We start from the raw sequence: 18,322 nt of genomic DNA on the forward strand, positions 1-18,322 counted from the left end.
CTCGTTGGCGCAGTAGACAAAAAGCATTAATTTAAAGCCTGTGTACAAATGCTACGGTGATGCATACAACGTGAAATGCCCGCGAAGCGGACGTCATAAGCGAGAGTCGTTTCTTATGCGATGAGCTTGTCTTAAAGGTTACCGAGAACCTGCTCTTTCATGTACAAAGGTATGTTTTGGTATAAGTTATTGTTACTAAAACTTGTATTTATACTAAATGAATTATTGATTGTTGATTGTCGATTGTTTTTAGATGGGTCTCTATGAAGAAAATCCTCTTGTTATCATTTCTCTTATGACAAATCATCTGATAAATCGATCTGTAATATTGAAGGATGAGGGGCAGATCATAAACATGATAGATAAAGTTTTGCATGATATGATAGATATTATCAAACAACCCAAGCATTTTTCATTCGGAGAATTACAGTATTTAATAGCTTAGTCCTTATAAACAATCCATTAATAAAGTACATTATTTACTAGGCTGCTTACCCGAATATGCAATATGATCCTCATAATGATCTCAGTGAAATGAGGTAAGCGCTCGTTTTATATAAACTCTAAATGTCTGACCGTGATGCCTATTTAGGCCTATGCCAGTCTATAAAAAGATAATATAGCTTGAAACACTAATATTTTAGAGGGAGTAGTTAAAGTTTGCACAACCAGTGTTTGGTCTTATTAACCTGCCCATAATTAAACGTCATGTAGCCTACTTTTTGATTACTTGACCTGCAGATTAACGGCAGCACCAGCGGACATAAACGAGATCTGTGCATAACAGGGTTTTATGTGTCCCCAATATACACAATCAAGAGAGTGCACGACTCCATAAGGTAACGTAAACTGCACACACTTGATTATGTAATGTATGAATTCAGGGACGCGTCTCACAGCGCAAAGCATAACTTAATTACCCATGCTTAATCGGTCATCGATGAGGTCTATCGGGTTTGAAGGGTTACCGACAATAAATCAATCGAATAATCGTTAGCATCCCTAGTTTAATCAATCGTAAAAGTAGTGTCAATGTTATTAAAATGCACACACACTCTATCACTTAATCTATCCAATACAGGGCTCTAGACTAACTTTTTGCCTTGCTGCGCCTTTTTTTCTTAGGTAAACCACGCATTGCATAGTGTTTTATATTTACATTAAAGATAAATAAGGCAAGAATATGAGAATTAATATTTTATATTTTTACACCTACAAAAATATCTTGTGCTAGTGCACTTGTTTAATAAAAATCTTTGTAATTGTAACATTCAACATGCAATACAGTACCATCAAAAAAACTAAACTAAACCGTATAATCTTTTGTATTTACAAGTAATGTTAAGTTTTATTCTCGGCCTATGCCTAAATCCAAAAAGCACTAAATAATTTATATATTTATAAATTACTCTAATTAAACTAAATAACTATACATTACGCTAAATAACTGAAATTGGCTATATACAGTAGGCCTAATCTTGGGGTGACGCAGTGGCGCAGTAGGTAGTGCTGTCAGCTCACAGCAAAAAAGTTGCTGGGTTGAGCCTCGGTTGGGTCAGTTGGTGTTTCTGTGTGGAGTTTGCATGTTCTCCCTGCGTTCACGTGGGTTCCCTCCAGGTGCTCCGGTTTCCCCCACAGTCCAAAAACCTGCGGTGCAGGTGAATGGGGTAGGCTAAATTGTCTGTAGTGAATGAGTGTGTATGGATGTTTCCCAGAGATGGGTTGCAGCTGGAAGGGCATCTGCTGCGTAAAAACGTGCTGGATAAGTTGGCGGTTCATTCCGCTGTGGTGAGCCCGGATTGATAAAGGGACTAAGCCGAAAAGAAAATGAATGAATGAAGTCCTAATCTTAATCTCTGATTAAAACAAAAGTAATCCAGCAATGCTGCACCACTGACAAGCAAATGGCAGAGAAACAAAACAACCACAGAAATAGCGGAAACAGCAGTGAGCACTTTTTCTGAAGTTATGCCTTTCTTTTTTAAATTTAATTACTGTGCGTTTAATGTAAATAAATCAATAATGAATAGGCCTATAAGTGTATCCTGTGTGTGTGTGCGTGTGTGTGTGTCCACCAACTGTGTCTTTCATTACTGAAGCAGCTCTCTTCCAAAATCAAAATTTACTTCCTCTGTCTGGCAATATTTCGACAATATTTAAATTTAGATGAGCCTATAGTCAAAATATGCAGAAACTGTGCAGCTGCACATTGAATCTGAGGTTTCATCTCATCTCGCTCTCGCTGTCATCCAGACATTGATATGTAGACACCACATAAACATCAAGTCGCGAAATTGAGGCCAGTACCAGCTGAAGCCCTTGTGAAATGTCAAAATACAGCACTGAAATGAACAGGTAATGTTTTTCAGCCAAAAGTCTATCTAGGATATCTCTAAAAACGCAATCAGAGCCAATGTTATTGTCATGATTACCAGCGATCTCTAACCACCAGAGGTCGCTGGTAAGCACTCACCCTCACAATAACCTATGGACTACAAATCCGCCATTCATAGACTACATTTTCATACATGCACTCTGTTCACAAACACACATGCTTCCTCATTTTGACTGATTACATTTGCACCAGCTGAGGATTGTCAGAGACTGATTACACACACTATTTAAACATCACACACACTACCTGCCTTTGCCGAGTCTTGTTATCTGTATAGTGACACTACAACACGGTTTCCTAGTCTAGTTTCGCCGTGTTTTATCTTTGCCTGGTTTCCCTTTCTCCTTGTCTGCCGCCTGTCTATCGACCTCTCGCCTGTGTTTAACTACGATTCTGGACTGCCTTCATACATCTGTTTGCACCTGTGTTGACCATTGCCTCCCTGAGTTTGAATAAACCTGCACGTGGATCCTAAACCACAGTTGTCTCTGTCGCTCCCCGTGTTACAGTTATGTAGTAGTGTTGCCTAAATATTACATTTCTAATAAAATTCAAACCAAAATACAATAGCATTTTTTGTTTGATAAAAATACACGGAAACAAAACAAAATCAAAAGTTGGCTATTTTGTAATTTGTTTTAATATTAATAAAAACACACTTCGACTATTTAAGCTTAACGGCTATACGCTGCCAATGGCCAGTAATAAATATTATTTTACTTTGTACTGGATTATAATGTATATTTTACAATAAAAACTAAAACAATTCATAACACATCAGAACTGTAGACCTGCAGTGTGTAGCCTAAACTGTATGCAGGGGGTGTTGGTCAATGGCCTACGGCGCATAATTGAACTAATATCTCCTAATAACCTAAAAGAGCCTAATTTGAGAGATTTAAAAAATAAAAGACACTTTAAAAAAGGAACAACACGCAAATCGACAACAAATAAAACTGGTTGCGTGTTTCAGCACTTGCCACTCCATACCAAGGTGTGGGGCTGTGTGTGTAGCGCCTTTAAGCAATGTGTGTCAATCAACTGCTGCTGGTGAGAGAGCACGCATAAGTGTGCAAAGCAGGTAAAGATATAACAAAAAGCAAGTTCATATTATAAATATTTTATTAACGATACTTATCGAAAATTCATTTAATTTTACCCCTCGAATAGAATTTTTAGTTACATCATTAAGAAATCAGGGCACTCTAGAGCCTGCAAAACTTTGTAATAAAATAATATTCTTAACCTTTTTTTTTTTTTTTCTTTTTTTTTTAGAAAACCGTTTTCGTTTATTTGGTCAAAATGAATGTGGTATGTATGCTATTAATCTATGTATAACAATTGCTAAGTATGTGATTTGGATAAGGAGAAATATGGCTAAACATGATGGGAAGAGAGTGGATATATGGCGTATGTTTAAAAACAGAATGGAGATGGCTGTAAAATTGATATTCAACTATTTTATAGTACAAGAAAAGGAGGATGTATTTATAGAAATAATGGTAAAAGGGAACGTAATGGTTGAATACAAGGACAACATTTTAAGTTGGTTATGGGAAAAATATGAAGTCTAATAATGAGTGTTGTAAGTATCATGTGATTTTTGTGTGATGTGATCATTTCTTTGTAAAAATGTAAATATTTGATTTTAATTAAAAAAAAATACAAATATCTCATCTGAACTCGGAAGCAAAGCAGGGTTGGGCCTGGTTGGTACTTGGATGGGAGACCGCCTGGGAATACCAGGTGCTGTAAGCTTTTTAAATTCCTTCATTTGGCAGCTAATACACTTCCCAAAATATAAAAAAAAAACCCTCTGAATTCCTCTCTGAACTCTGGAACCAGCCAAGTCAGTGTACCCACTTCCTCTGATTCCATTCGGGGAAAAGTGGGTACAGTGACTTGGCTGGTTTAACTTAGCAAGAGCTGTTGGTGCCCCGGAGCAGAAACAGAAAAAAAAAAAAAAACAGGTAAACAATTGAGGGGACAAGGGCCTTGTTTCTGTCGGTGCAGTGTCAATGCAAGCTGAGCTGCGCTCGGCTCCTGGTGCTCGACTCACTCCAGAGTGGACCTGAACAGCTCCAGTGGGGGCGAAAGGCGACTGCAGTGCACTGGCTGGCATCAAAGCAAAAAGACCAAAGCGAGCCAGCCAGGAGTCGAACCTAGAATCTTCTGATCCGTAGTCAGACGCGTTATCCATTGCGCCACTGGCCCTGTCTTTTAGTCTTTTCATCTGTAGCGTGTTGCTTGTAATAAGGACACAGCTCAGTCAACACGGACTTCATTCAACACGGAGTTCGTTCAACACATGCTGTCCTTCGTTATTATGGCAAGTTGTGGTGTCGATAGGATGCTCTTACAGTGAATGTGACAGTCCCTCCCTAGAAGAACTGTGATCCAGGGTCTGAGACTTTCTCCTCTCCAGGAGGAGGTTACAAGCATTAGATTTATTTTTGTCAGAGCAGCTGCAGCATACTTGCGTGGAGGCCCACAGCTAGGCTTGAGGGCAAGCTTCTGCAGTACCTTCCCTGGTGGTCTAGTGGTTAGGATTCGGCGCTCTCACCGCCGCGGCCTGGGTTCGATTCCCAGTCAGGGAACTTCCTTTTGAGCTCTAGCTATGAAGATATATGCTAAGTGCACAGGCATGAAAGGGCAAAAGACCTCCTTCGAGCCGGAGTCGAACCAGCGACCTAAGGATTGCCAACAACACACCTACAGTACTCCGCTCTACCAACTGAGCTATCGAAGGCTTATGAGATTCCCACACAAGCCCTTAAAGTTGCTGCAGTCCGACTGCTGGAAAAAAAGGGCAGTGGCAAACATGCTCTAGGCTTCCCATACCGGGAGTCAAACCCGGGCCGCCTGGGTGAAAACCAGGAATCCTGACCACTAGACCATATGGGAGCTGCCACTTAGGAGGGCAGTCTTGGCACAAACTTCAGTTCTTTCTAAAACAAAATTACAAAGACAATATCATGATTTGAAAAAAGCAATACCAAAAGATTTTATTTAAATAATTGAAAAAAAAAAAGAGCTGCGGGATAAGGATGAATTACCAGAGGTCTATTTTAAGAAAAAAAAAATGGAGAAAAGATCAATATGAGCTTATGTACAGTTAAGAGTTTTTATGTTGTTTTTAGATCAAAGGCTTTTATAAGACCTATAGCATTCAACTACTGGAAGGAAAGATATGAGGATTTAAATGAAAAAGAAATATGGGGAAATGTCAGAATGAAATATACGGAACCAATTTTAGAAAATTGTAATTATTTATTGAGACATAATTGCATATTAACAGAAATGAGATTGTGTAAAATGGGAATTGAACAAGATATAATATGTAAGGTGTTTATAAAATATGAAGTCTAATAATGAGTGTTGTAAGTATCATGTGATTTTTGTGTGATGTGATCATTTCTTTGTAAAAATGTAAATATTTAATTTTAATTAAAAAAAAAATTTAAATACCCCGTCTGAACTCGGAAGCAGAGCAGGGTTGGGCCTGGTTGGTACTTGGATGGGAGACGATAAAATAAATAAAATAAAATAAAGGTGATAAAGATGATTTGCAAAATTATAGACCTTTAAGCATGCTTAATACAGATTATAAGATATTAGCAAAGATTTTAGCAAACAGACTTAAAAAGGTAGTTCCTACTCTTATCACAACTAATCAAGCTTATGGTGTAATAGGCAGAGATATAGCAGACACAATAACAAGTATAAGAGATTTAATCTGGTACACAAAAGAAAAAAAAGATGAAGGATTTTTATTCAGCATAGATCTAGAGAAAGCTTTTGATAGAGTTGAGCACAGCTATTTATTTGACTTCATCCAGAAATTTGGCTTTGGTGAGAATTTCATTAAGTGGATCAAATGTTTTTATACAGATATTTTTAGTTGTTTTAAAATAAATGGATTTTTAACAGACTACATTGAGATTTCCAGATCTATAAGACAAGGATGTCCTTTATCAGCGTTATTATACACACTAGTTGCTGAACCATTAGGCTTAGCTATAAATGGAGAAAAGGAAATTAAAGGGTTTATGATAGAAACCAATAGAACAGAACAGAAGATTTTTCAGTATGCTGATGATACCACTCTATTTTTAAAAGATTTTAAAAGTGTTGGGAAAGCTATGGAAATATTTGATAAATATTGTCGAGGATCGGGAGCAAAAGTAAATAAAGAAAAAACGGAATACATTAAGATGGGAAAAGCAGAAGCTCCACAAGGAAATTGGGAATTTAAAGAACAAAACAATTACATAAAGATCTTAGGCATTACGCTGGGATATGATGAAATCAAAACCAGAGAAATAATTTGGGATGAACTCCTAAATAAAATGGAGAAAAGATGATGTTTTTGGAAGCAGAGAGTATTGTTTTTGAAAGGGAAAGTACTGGTATTAAACTCTCTTTTTCTATCTAAGATGTGGTATGTTTTAAGTGTTGTTAGTCTACCTACGTGGGTGTATAAGAGAATAAAAACTATGATTTTAAAGTTTTTATGGGATGATAAACCATCTAAAATTGCATATAACACTATCATTGGAAAGGTGGATGAGGGAGGATTAGGACTTATAGATCCATGGATAAGAATGAAAAGTATGAGAATTAAAACATTAAAGAAGTTTTTAAATGAAGACAATATTCCGTGGAAAAGCATCATGAGTTATTTTATTAATAAATGTGGACAAATAGGAGATGATTTCTTATGGATGGCATTTAAAGATCGCATGATAGAAAATATTCCTGAGTTTTATAAAGAGTTGTTGAGAACATGGAAATGTTTTTATGATCACATACACACTGAGATTGAAGGGAGAAAACTTTATTTACAGCAACCGCTGTTTTTAAATCAGAACAATAAAAGCAAAAAACAAATGTTTTATGAGAACTGGTATGCAGTTGGTTTTAGACAAGTCAAAGACATTTTATATGAAATAAAACCTGGGTTTTTACCTACTCAAACAATAATAGATACACTCGAGGAAATAGAAGATGTAGATGATAAAGAAAAAATTGCAGATCAATACAAGAAGTTAAGATTAGCATTACCAGATCACTGGATCAAAACTATTGAAGAGAATGAAAAAGAAACTGAAAATAGAAAAATCAAAGTGTTTTTAAAAATGGATGAAGATAAGATTAGTATCAATGATTGTCCTATCAATATGTTTTATAAATGTTTGTGTAATGCTGTGTTTAAAAAACCTAAATCAAAAGAATTTTGGGAAAAGATGTTTGAAAACTTTGATGCTTCGACTATATGGAAAAATGTCAGATTAAATTTTAAAAGTCCAGCATTGGAAAACTTTGATTTTATGTTAAGACACAACTGCATAATGACAGAGATCATCTTTAAAAAGATTGGGGTATCACAAGATGAATTGTGTAAGGTGTGTTTGGAAAAAAGGGAAGGTGTGTTACACCTATTTTTAAACTGTAAAAAGTTAAGTGATTTTATGAAAACAATTGTATGTACTTTTTTGTATGATGAAAACATTGCTTTAGAAGAATGGGATACACTGTTTTTATTTGGTTTTAATGGAAAAACAAAAAATGTGTTTGCTCTTAATTATATGTTGACTCTTGCAAGATATACCATATGGAAAAGAAGAAATATTATGAAACAAAAGAAAAAAGAAATTCCATTGGTTTTGTTGTACAAACAGATTGTGACTGAGGAAATAATGGTTATATATAACTATTGCAAAATGTATGAGAAGATGGACATTTTTGAAAAATGTATTACAAAAAAATAATCCATATGTTGTACAAACTTGGACTGGTTTTGAAGTTTTCTTACCAGGAGATTTTTAAATATTGTGTATTTTAAATATTTGTATGTATAAATGTCATGATTGTTGATGATGTATTAAATAAAAAAAAAAATCTCATCTGAACTCGGAAGCAAAGCAGGGTTGGGGCTGGTTAGTACTTGGATGGGAGACCGCCTGGGAACACCAGGTGCTGTAAGCTGTTTGAATTCCTTTATTTGGCAAAAACAAAAAAATTATAAATTAAAACAAAAAATAAAAGAGGTAAACTATTGAGGGGCCAAGGGCATTGTTTCTGTCGGTGCTGTGTCAAGGCAAGCTGAGCGCCGCTCGGCTCCTGGTGCTGCGCTTCTTTTTAAATAGCCAACTCTTGACAGCTTCTCTCGCTTACGGCCATACCACCCTGGCAATGCCTGATCTCATCTGAACTCGGAAGCAAAGCAGGGTTGGGCCTGGTTAGTACTTGGATGGGAGACCGCCTGGGAATACCAGGTGCTGTAAGCTTTTTGAATTCCTTCATTTGGCAAAAACAAAAAAATAATAAATTAAAACAACAAAAAAAAAAAGAGGTAAACTATTGAGGGGCCAAGGGCATTGTTTCTGTTGGTGCTGTGTCAAGGCAAGCTGAGCGGCGCACGGCTCCTGGTGCTGCACCTCTTTTTAAATAGCCAACTCTTGACGGCTTCTCTCGCTTACGGCCATACCACCCTGGCAATGCCTGATCTCATCTGAACTCGGAATCAAAGCAGGGTTGGGCCTGGTTAGTACTTGGATGGGAGACCGCCAGGGAATACCAGGTGCTGTAAGCTTTTTGAATTCCTTCATTTGGCAGCTAATACACTTCCCCGTGTCACAGCTCTGCTGCTGGTGTCTTTTCTCGCATTCATTTTATTTGGGAGGGTTGGGCTGTTTGAGCTGACAGCTTGACCAAAGACCCCCTGCTTCAATTTCCCATAGAACCAAGGACGCACGGCCAAGGGCCCGCGGGAATGGACGCACCAGTTCGGGCAAACAGCTTGGCCATAGACCCCTGCTTCTTTCCCATTGAGCTAGGACGCGCGGCCAGAGGCACGCGTGAAATGGACACACCAGTTTGGGCTGACAGCTTGGCCAAAGACCCCCTGCTTCACTTTTCCATAGAGCCAAGGGCCCGCGGGATCAAAACAACCTCTGTTTTGATACAGCACTTCCCTTCTGCCGTCCACCATAACAGATAAAGAGCTGTTCACATGATCTTACATTTTGCGTTCGTTCCACGTAAAGGCACAAAATGCGAACAGGACAAAGCAGTGAGTGGGCTGGGCCTGTCTCCTCCACAGGCACATAGCCAGGTCGGGGTCTCAGGACAACGTGAGAGTAACCCAGCCCGAATTCAAGGCACGATTCGCTGACCGAAAATGCCTCCAGAACCCGAACTCTCTAGAATGACGCCAATGCGATCAGCAGAGCTGTCTTTAATGACAGAGTTTTAAGTGATAGAGAATTGAGTGGCTCAAACGGATCTCTCTGCAGACCCACCACGACTATGGAGAGATCTCAAGAGAGCATGAGAGGGGGGCGGGATGGATTTAATCGCCATGCGCCTCTGTGGAATTGGATGATAAGATCATGCTTCCCGAGCATGTTGCCATCCACCGCGTCATGATGAGCGGAGATCGCATCCACGTAAACCTTCAGTGTGGAGGTTGACAGCCTATGCTCCAGCTTATCCTGAAGGAAGGATAATACAATGCTAATCTGGCAAGTTCAGGGGTCTTCTTGGCAAGAAGCGCACCACTCAGAGAATAGACTCCACTTCAGGGCGTAGGCATGCCTCATAGAGGGTGCTCTAGCCTGAGTGATGGTGTTAAGTACCTTGGGCGGTAAGTCACGCAAGTTCTCCGCGCTCCGTCTATGGACCACACGTGGAGGTTCCAGAGATCTGGCCGTGGGTGCCAGATGGTGCCCCCTCCCTGAGAGAGGAGGTCCTCCCTTAGGGGAATGCGGTCCGGTTGGGCAAGAGGGGCACAACAAACAAGACCTGCTCCTCATCCTCCATGACTTTGCACAAAGTTTGTGCGATTAGGCTCACTGTGGGAAACGCATATTTGCACGTGCCCGATGGCCAGCTGTGAGCCAGTGCATCCGTGCCGAGGGGGACCTCGGTCAGGGAATAAAACAGCTGGCAATGTGAGTTCTCGGTGGAAGCAAACAGATCAATCTGGGCTTCCCCGAAGTGCGCCCATATCAGCTGGACCGAATTGGGGTGGAGTCTCCACTCTTCTCGGGACACTAGCTGCCGTGAGAGCGCATCGGCTGCACGATTGAGCTCGCCCGGAATGTGATTGGCACGCAGTGATTTCAGCTGCGTATGACTCCAAAGGAGGAGACGGCGAGTGAGCTGAGACATGCGGCGAGAGCGTATACCCCCATACAGTTGATATAAGCCACTGTCGCCCTAATTGGCTCATCAGTTTCAGCTGTGGAGCTAAGCTCCGCCAATTCAATTGGCATTTCATTGGCCCGTTCTTCAGAAGTGATTGGTCGTCTAAAGCACTCCCAAAGTCTGTTTATACAGACACACGCAGAAGTTCCCTTATGAAGGGGAACATCACCTCTAAGTCAGAAACCAAAGTGCTTGACTGGAAAATGGTGGCCAACTCCAGTTTGGAGGAGAGTCCTTACCCCAAATGGACTTCAAGTATCTTTTTTTTACATGAGGAATGGAATGTGAGATTTAAAGATGAATCAGTGCAGTGGCAGCAGTAATGCAGATGATGTGATTGTCTGTTGTGGTGAAGGAGCTGAGACGAAAGGTAATGTTTTCAATTTACCGCTCAATCTAGGTTCCTGCTCTCACAACACTTGTAGCTAGCCTACACCAACTTTTACATACCCATTGATGAGTAATGCAGGCATCCAATCAGGATTTACCACATACTCCAATCTGGAGTCTTAGGATCATCACAGTGAATTAATATTGTAAAACTTAATTCCTGTCAGATATTTGGCGTGCTAAATATCTGTAGCTGTCAGCGCTTCAAAACATGCCGTGTGAAATGAGTTTTGACTGAAAATAACATCGGCGATTGCCTACAGCCAATGAGAGATCAGCATTAACTTGTGTGTAATTGCAGGCCAGCGGGAGGTTGAGGGAGAAGGTAAAAAATGAAAAAAAAAATTTTTGCTCATTTTTGGTTTATTTGGACCAAAGAAATTGAGGTTTGACAGGAGCACCCATGTCTGTTTGACGTTTCATACAGAAAGTTAAAGAAAGTTGAGGAGAAATTGCTAATTCCCTTCAAACCCAGGTGAGCAAATCTGTACATTTTCTACACCATTAAAGGCTTTTTTCGCGTTATGTAGTTAATAACAAAAGATATACTACGTGTTTTAGGCTGTGAGACGTAGTTTGGACAAAGTTGTCAGCGATTCTTTCTATTGTAAAGTCATGTAATTTGAAAGCCCCTGCCCCCGTTCCATCTTGTAGTGTAAACAAAGCAGTGACAAAACGCAAGCTCAGATAGTCATGCAGTGTGAAAACATCTGTGACACGACTACTTTGAAAATCATGCAGTCTGAACTCTGCATTGTTTTTTGTTTGTTGTCTGTTAGACCCATGTGACGTGCACTGCCTAAACTTGGCCAGGACGCTCTTGTAAAAGATTTTTAAAACCAATGTATCTTTCCTGGTAAAATAAAGGTTATAATAATAATAATAATTATTATTATTAGTATTATTATTATTGTTTTTATGCTAAACGCGAGGAGTGCAACACATCATTGCAGTGTAGGAGTGTTGGAAAACAGCATACCATCACTCAGCCTTTTCAAACATTATTCAGACATGAAACGTCCTGTGCACATGACAAAATGTTTTGCTGCATTCATGTCATGTGTGCAACTTTTTGTCCATGTGTTTCTTAAGCTGCGCCGAATGAGCGAAACTCTGTAGACACTGATCAGATCTGTACGGTTTCTCCAGTGTGAATCCTCTTTTGTGTTTTCAGAAGTGTTAACTGATTAAACCTCATCACAGTGTGTACATTTGTCTGGTCTCTCCAGTGTCTCTCCAGTGTGAATCGTCTGGTGCAGTTAAAATTTTGGAGTTGTAATAAAAGTCTTCTCACACTTAAAGCACATATACTCTTTCACACCAGTGTGGGTCTTCATGTGTTTATTAAGGTCTGATGATTTGCTGAAACTCTTCACACATTGAGTGCATGTGAATGGTTTCTCCCCAGTGTGGATCCGCATGTGTTGATTAAGGGATGATAATTGGCTGAAACTCTTCCCACACTGAGTGCATGTGAATGGTTTTTCTCCAGTGTGGATCCGCATGTGTTGATTAAGGGATGATGATTGGCTGAAACTCTTCCCACACTGAGTGCATGTGAATGGTTTCTCTCCAGTGTGGATCCTCATGTGTTTATTAAGATGTGATGAGCAGTTAAAACTCCTCCCACACTGAGTGCATGCGAATGGTTTCTCTCCAGTGTGGATCCTCATGTGTTGATTAAGGGATGATGCTTGGTTAAAACTCTTCCCACACTGAGTGCATGTGAATGGTTTCTCTCCAGTGTGGATCCTCATGTGTAGATTAAGGTATGATGAGCAACTGAAACTCTTCCCACACTGAGTGCATGTGAATGGTTTCTCTCCAGTGTGGATCCTCATGTGTTTATTGAAGTGTGATGAGCAGTTAAAACTCTTCCCACACTGAGTGCATGTGAATGGTTTCTCTCCAGTGTGGTTCATCATGTGAATCTTGAGTTTGCTTTTGCTTGCCAAACTCTTTCCACACTGAGTGCAGTTGAAACGATTTTCGTCTCTCCTTTTCAAACTACCATCAGTCTGTAAATTAGTTTTTTCGTCAATTTTGACATGATGTTCCTCCTCTTTACTCCCCTCATTCTCTTCAATTAGGTCTGAAATATAAAAAAAACATTAGTTTTCATTAAGTATTAAAAACTCTCATCAAAAGCTGAAAATTGAAAAAACAATGGAAACATTGGCTACACACTGTAATTTTGATGCACATTAAATGTAAAATAAAACAGATCATACTTTGTTCGGTCCATTAATGTGTACACATTTAAGCAGATTCAATTCAATTCATCTTTCAAGAGTTCACACTTAGCTGATGATTCATTATAAGCAAGTTTGGCATGCTGTCCCGGGAGAGAGCTCAGAGCTCAAAAGGTACTTTAGCCCTGGGCTTACTCCCGTTTGCAGGGCGAGAGGGGAGCTCTGAGCTCAGGTAGGTCTCGAGAACTCCCCAAAATTCTCTGCTTAGGACAGCAGCCGCGTATTTGAAGAACCCCCAAAAGGCAATGAAGAGCAATGCAATACCTGGCTGCTGGGTATAAAAAGGTGTTAAAAATTGTGCTAAAAAATTTTGTAGGAGCAAAAACGGGACCGGTGCGGGTGTAAATGGTGAGATAAGAGTGGTCAGTGCTACTGGAGTGGTGTACTGGCTGACGGAATATGTACAACTATGTGTGCTCCCAGGGCAGTGTTAATTGCATGGACTGGGCAGGAGAGTGAGGTAAATGTAATGATTTGAAGCATATATGCGTGAGCTCTGTTAGACAGGCTTACTATGGCAGTGGTGAAATGTAGCTATAAAGTTCAGCAGAGTGTCTCTGCTGCTGCACACATGCCATGAGTGTCAGTTTCATGAAATTATTAAAGGGTACCTATGCATCCACAGAGGGGTTTAAACTACTGTGGCAGAGCAAAGTATCAGTATAAAAATTTGGAAGTGTAACAAAGCTCAGGCAGAGCGTCACTGCTGCGGCAGTGGTGCAGAGGGGAATGAAGCTTAGCGGAGCGTCTCTGTGCAGAGGTGCGATGAAAGTCAATATTAAAAGGTAAAAATACACTTTTGCAGAAGCATTTTAACTGCTTTGGCAGTGATGGGGGTGTGTCAGTAGTGGTATGGATGAATGATAATGGACATGAGCTCAGGCAGAGCGTCTCTGCTGCTGCAGAGGTGCAATGGAAGAATATTGGAAGAGAAATACGCCTACGCAGAGACATTTTAATTGCCGTGGCAGTTCTGGGGAGTGTATCAATAGTGAATGGCTAAATGGAAGTGTATATGAGCTTAGCAGAGCATCACTGCTGCAGCAGTGGTGGTGTAGAGGGAAATGAAGCTCAGCAGAGCATCTCTGTGACTGCAGAGGTGTTATGAAAGTCAGTAATAGAAGAAAAGTATGCCTCTGGAGAGACATTTTAACTGCTGTGGCAGTGCTGGGGAGTGTGTCAGTAGTAAATGATTAAATTGAAGTGTATGTGAACTCAAGCAGAGTGTTACTGTTGCGGCTGTGTTGCAGAGGGGGAATGAGGCTCAGTAGAGTGACTGCGGCAGAGGTGCATTGGTAGTCAATGTCTAGAGTGTTATGTGTGCTCTTACAGAAATGTTATGATGGAAGTGGATAGGAGCTCAGCTAGACTGACACTGTTGCTGCAGTGGTGCGATGAGTGAGTGAAAATGAGCAGATTAGAGAGTATATATGTATTCAATTATATATGTATGTATTCAATATCTATTCAATATATGTATTCAAAATATTTCAATTGTCAAGTTATGTAAAAATCTATCTCTTGAATTAATCAATCCATCAAAAAAATGTTGGCTAGAATTATGCATTATAGAGAGAAATAACAGATGAACCAGTGTTGTGCCAAGAAATCCACCCCTGCTTTAAACTGCACCCCCTCTGAAATGTGCATATATTAACTTACTTTTTTTTTTTAATTAATAATAAAGTTATGACAACTAATGACAGTGACTGAGGTGAGTTTCATGAAGGGAATCTTTATCTTACAGAAGAGATATATATATATTTAAATAAATAGATTTAATTTAAATACAATACTGATTAGATTAATTTAAGTGAATTGTTTAATGTGTGGATTAGTTGAAAACTACAACAATTTTATGTTTTTCGTTTGTTCAAAACCCACCAAAATGCCTTACATCAGTCTACAGTCAATATTTTGATTTTTTATTTATTTGTAAACCTAGTTTTAAAATGCATTTCACTTTTTCTTGATTGATCCATCAAAATATTAATCATATTAGCCTACATTTTAATCAATCATGGCCTTTGACTTTTATTAAAATGTAGACTGAGAATGTTAATGAAAGTCTTAGAAATGGGTGCCTGCATTTTACCGCAGGGGTGCATTTCTCGTTCACAACACTGGGACTGCAGTCAGATCATGAAGCAGATCAATGTTGATCTTTCTTTCGAGGTGACAGTGCAGAAATGAACAAAACAACAGGCCTAATACAAAATATTATAAGATTAAAATACGGAAAAAATATCAGATGGTAACTTCGGTCAATTTTCCTAATGGATAAACAGCACTATGTAATATTTCAGCATGTTTTCACTTTCGTATTAGACATGAAACGTATTTGCCTATAGAAATGACATCCCGCCCTGCTCATATTTCTCTCTTCTTATGTCTATTAAACAACCATAATACACTGTGACATAGCCTGGTTCGTTGGATCGTTTTGTTTTCTCACTGCAATCGATCCACTCAATCGAGCCGAGACCACCTCATTCAGGCAATCACAGACCGATTGATTTGGCGCGGATCCCACGCGATTGCGGGATTCACATATGCCAGACAAACCACGCTTACTGGGCAAACGAGACAGGTTCCGAAACAAACGTCTGGGTGTGAAAGCACCCTGTATTAGCACGTAATTGACAAACAGTAGCAGCCAAATTATACTTTAGTGACAAGGCAGCACTGGCCCGATCGGGCCAGTAACCATTCTCTATATTGTCCCGAGAGTTTCGCACACTGGCCCCAGGTCCTTATTGTCGAGCCCTGGAAGGGCATCCGCTGTTTAAAACATATGCTGGATAAGTTTGTGGTTCATTCTGCTGTGGTGACCCTTGATGAATAAAGGGACTAAGCTGAAGGAAAATGAATGAATGAACTTATGCAAATGCTTAATGCCACGTTTGCTGTAAACTGGAGTGAAGAGGAGATACCAAGATTACATACTTTGCTTCTTGTTTTCATTCATTTGTACTTTTGTCTTTGTTTTCTTGCCTTTGTGCATGTCCTGAGGCTTAGATGAAGACCTATGTGGTGACATTTTATATACCCGACAAGATGCAGAAAAGCTATCTAAAAAGGTTACCTGTCCAATCAGGGACAGTGACAACGTAAATATACAAATAATAATGTTAACCCGGGGTTAGGGAATGTGAACCGTCTGTTAATGAACACCAGGTATAGCATGAGCAGTGTGGAACGTGATTACAGATAACCCAGGATTCTGATAACGAGGGTTAGATTGACCCAGGGTTAAGAGTTTCAAGTGTGAAAAGCCCTAAGGATCCTCAGCATCAGCTCTCAGGATAAATAGAGCACAATGACAAACAGCGACATACAAAAATTGTCATTTATGTCAGTGACCTGATCTCATGCTATTGTTTTAGCACTTCCAATTCAGTTGCCTATTGGAGAAATGACCAGGATTAATAAACGGCAGAAAACGGTCACACTACTTGCTCTACAAACGAGTGTGTTCATGACTATACATACATAGAAAAATAATAAAATTAGAAAATATGACATTGCAACATCAAGCAGCATTAGACATGTGCCAGTATAAGATTCTGACGGTATGATAACCTTGAATAAAAATATCATGGTTTCACTGTATTGTGATTACTGATCTAAAATATAATCTTTTTTTAACGTATGGGTTAACATAAAAATCTTTTTCCCTTTGAGCACAATATATTTTCTTTTGAGAAACTTTACACTCAAATGTTTTATATCATCAGCATGCTGTAATCCATTTCTTACGGAGCAAAAGTCATTTTTAGACTAGTTTGTTGGCTAGTTGTAATCACTGCAATGCTAAACGTTATTGTTCCACTATAATTTGTTCGTTTTGTCTTATGTCGTCCCACAGCAACATAGTTTAGAATACTGTACAATGATTTATAATGATTAATTATTTTAGTGTCCATTTCATTCAGCAAATTTAAAATTGGGGGCCTCCACGCTTTCTGACATAATTTAAACCAGGGTTTCAGCAGGTTTCAACAAGTAAAATGCAAGCCTTTTATGACATTTTCAAGACCATTATGAATGAAATTTTAGACTCATAAAGGCAAAGGAATTTTTCAAATGCCCCAGATGGAAAAAAATTTTTATTTGCCCGTTAAAAAAATATTATGATTTAATACATTTAATAATACAATAATAAATGAATTTAAAAAATTATATTTTAGATATTTCTTAGCAAAAGATGTTATATATTGTTTAAAAACAAGCAAGCTTTACTTATATCCATACACTTTTCCAACATAAACTTTCTTTGCAAAAATAATAAAAATTAACAAATGTTTTAAAAGTTTTAAAAACTATAATAAACTAAATCTATGCACAACAATCTGTCCAGGTCGATGTCCTCAGCAGTAAATACATGAAGCACGTTTAAACAAATGTTATTGTGAGGAAAATAATTTAACTATTATGATAAATAGAGTTAAAATGACCTTTTTAAATAAAAAGTTTAAAGTTTTATTGAGATGGATTGTTGGTGAATGTATGGGCTTTGGCCAGATTGGGTAGCAAAACATGAACAAAGAAAAATGAAGACTTGTTTAAAAAAGATTTAGGACCTACAACACAATATTTCAGTAAATTTAAGCCTTTTTAAGGCTGAAAATTTAGATTTTGGAATAAGACATTTTAAGACCCCGCAGAAACCCTGTTTAAACACAATAGCCCTGGTAATTAGTTATTATAATAATCATGTAATTGCAGTTACTATCTGTGAGAACTAGTAACAACTACTAGAATCTAGTTTAAACTCATAAAGAAGTTGATGAAAAAAAGGGAATTGTGATCAATGTGACATATGCAAATGGAAAGTACTAAGCCAACACTATCACTGTAATAGCAGATATCTTCTATGAGAATTCTGTAGGTCAAATATCTTCAGCTCAGTTAAACTTTTTTTTTTAATTTGTTGTTTTTATTTTATATAGCGCCAGTGCTTAAGGACGCTTTACAAACAGTAGGAGAACAACAAAAACAATAACCTTAGAAAGGTAGAGAAAATTGGAGACTAATAATACATAAAAGAAAGACAAAAGACATGAGAACAAGT

At 38.6% G+C, this 18,322-nt stretch overlaps 6 non-coding genes across 6 annotated transcripts; 3 read left to right on the forward strand and 3 right to left on the reverse strand.

Annotated features, from left to right (window-relative positions):
* Positions 1–4,536: 4,536 nt before the first annotated feature.
* On the reverse strand, positions 4,537–4,609 carry trnar-acg (transfer RNA arginine (anticodon ACG)). The gene has a single exon. It is a non-coding gene; the product is annotated as a tRNA-Arg (tRNA).
* A 311-nt stretch (positions 4,610–4,920) lies between these two features.
* Positions 4,921–4,992, forward strand: trnae-cuc (transfer RNA glutamic acid (anticodon CUC)). Its single transcript has one exon. It is a non-coding gene; the product is annotated as a tRNA-Glu (tRNA).
* Positions 4,993–5,057: 65 nt separating this feature from the next.
* On the reverse strand, positions 5,058–5,144 carry trnay-gua (transfer RNA tyrosine (anticodon GUA)). Its single transcript is given in 2 exon segments — positions 5,058–5,093; positions 5,108–5,144. It is a non-coding gene; the product is annotated as a tRNA-Tyr (tRNA).
* Positions 5,145–5,227: 83 nt separating this feature from the next.
* trnae-uuc (transfer RNA glutamic acid (anticodon UUC)) lies at positions 5,228–5,299 on the reverse strand. The gene has a single exon. It is a non-coding gene; the product is annotated as a tRNA-Glu (tRNA).
* A 3,267-nt stretch (positions 5,300–8,566) lies between these two features.
* On the forward strand, positions 8,567–8,685 carry LOC130223744 (5S ribosomal RNA). The gene has a single exon (XR_008836862.1). It is a non-coding gene; the product is annotated as a 5S ribosomal RNA (ribosomal RNA).
* Positions 8,686–8,871: 186 nt separating this feature from the next.
* LOC130223942 (5S ribosomal RNA) lies at positions 8,872–8,990 on the forward strand. The gene has a single exon (XR_008837049.1). It is a non-coding gene; the product is annotated as a 5S ribosomal RNA (ribosomal RNA).
* The last annotated feature ends 9,332 nt before the right edge of the window (positions 8,991–18,322 follow it).

This window comes from Danio aesculapii, chromosome 4 (assembly GCF_903798145.1).
Source record: "Danio aesculapii chromosome 4, fDanAes4.1, whole genome shotgun sequence".
NCBI lineage: Eukaryota > Metazoa > Chordata > Actinopteri > Cypriniformes > Danionidae > Danio > Danio aesculapii.